Source organism: Gossypium hirsutum, chromosome D10 (assembly GCF_007990345.1).
Source record: "Gossypium hirsutum isolate 1008001.06 chromosome D10, Gossypium_hirsutum_v2.1, whole genome shotgun sequence".
Taxonomy (NCBI): domain Eukaryota; kingdom Viridiplantae; phylum Streptophyta; class Magnoliopsida; order Malvales; family Malvaceae; genus Gossypium; species Gossypium hirsutum.
The window spans coordinates 51,007,477-51,009,134 of NC_053446.1; the positions used below are offsets into that span (position 1 = coordinate 51,007,477).

Here is a 1,658-nt window from a genome sequence, read left to right on the forward strand (position 1 = left end):
TAATAAAAAATAAATATTTTAAATAAAAACATATGTGATGTAACCCAGCCTAGACATTATGACCAAATATGGAGATGTTACGTAAAGCAGTTGAAAATCTAATTTTCGTAAATTTTGGAAAGTGTCGTAAAATTTTATTACTTAAAAAAAACTCTAGTTTACTAGGAAACACATCTAACTTTCTTATTTAGTTGAAACCAAAGTTTGCTTACATTTTCCAAAAACGAATACTTTGCAGCGGAAATTTTTAGATCGTTATGTTTTGGAATAACCAAGTTTATTTTCTTGAAATTAGTTCTTTTGCAAGAAACTGACATTTTCGATAAAACGTTTTTAACAGTATCATGCAAAAATAAAAACTTAAACCCCAAAACCAAAACAGTCCAAATAGTTCAAATATTATAAAACAATTAAATCCAAATTTATACAAATTAAATTAAATAAATTCATTGTAACCGAGCTCCTATAACACCGACTCACCTAAGTTTGAGGGTTACCTGAAAATATCAGTTAAATAGAATATGAGTTTTCGAAACTCAATGTGTAAAAAATAACTTAAACAGTTAATTTATATCAAACCGATTTAGCAAAATTAGAATCATATAATAACTTGAACTGACATTTGTTGCTTTCCAGGTTTCTCGTTACACACCTACTTTGATTTTGATGCGATAACACCGATGAGCCTACCAAAACCTAAACGCACAATTAATACACCAATTCAGTAACGAAAATGATGATTTAAAAGACAAAATCCTTGATTTTTCTCCCAATAACAGAACCAACGAGCTAAATCAAACCATCCAAAAACATACTTGAACCTTACCTCTAAACAACAGCAATACAACAAAAATTAAACTGCCGGAAGATCCCCAATCGCTTCATGATCTTCACCTAAACGATTCGAATAAATTAGATAGCAAATAAAATGAATTCTTCCACTACAACCATGAAATCCCAACCCCCAAAAATGCCCAGCAAGCAATTCAACAAAAAAATTAAAAAGAGATAGATAAAGCTCACCTCTAAAGATCGATACCTACCAAATCGAAGCAACATAATTCAAGGTCAATTGGAAATTGTAAAGAAAAGTATTTGAGGAATTTAGCTAACAAGAATAGCGCAAGAATAGACAAAGGAATGGATGGTAAAAACAAAAACAAAAAAAGAATAAAATCAAGAAACAGTACGTGTGGGTAGCAACCAAAAAATAAAATACAAAACATGGGTATAGGAACGTTTGGAAAAATAAAAGAAACGTGAAAAAATCATAAGAAATCTAATGAGTATTTTTAAGGATAAAAATCCAAACACTATCCCACTACTAACCACTCCCCACATCTCAGCATTGCAATTCCACCCAACCTCAATTATCTAATTGGCACACCCACAAAGAAGTAAAAATATAACTATTTTGCATACCCAGAGATTCGAACCAGCAACCTTCAACCCACACCAAAGATACACAACCCCTGAAACAAGTACTGACTAATGACAAAATTGAACAAATCAAAAAATTCTCTTTTGATAACTTGCCAATACTCTTTTGATCTCAAAAAATTCTCCATTCACATGTGATTGTCACCAGACATACAAAGTCTAGAATGGAAACACTGCAGCTAAACGGATAAGAAATAAAACAACGGTGTCCAGAAGTA

At 31.3% G+C, this 1,658-nt stretch overlaps 1 long non-coding RNA gene across 1 annotated transcript; it reads right to left on the minus strand.

Moving 5' to 3' along the window:
• Window positions 1-380: 380 nt before the first annotated feature.
• Window positions 381-1,209, minus strand: LOC121222220 (uncharacterized). Its single transcript, XR_005919362.1, has 4 exons — window positions 1,024-1,209; window positions 827-894; window positions 621-696; window positions 381-497 (listed from the first exon to the last, which is right to left on the minus strand). It is a non-coding gene; the product is annotated as an uncharacterized lncRNA (long non-coding RNA).
• Window positions 1,210-1,658: the final 449 nt, after the last annotated feature.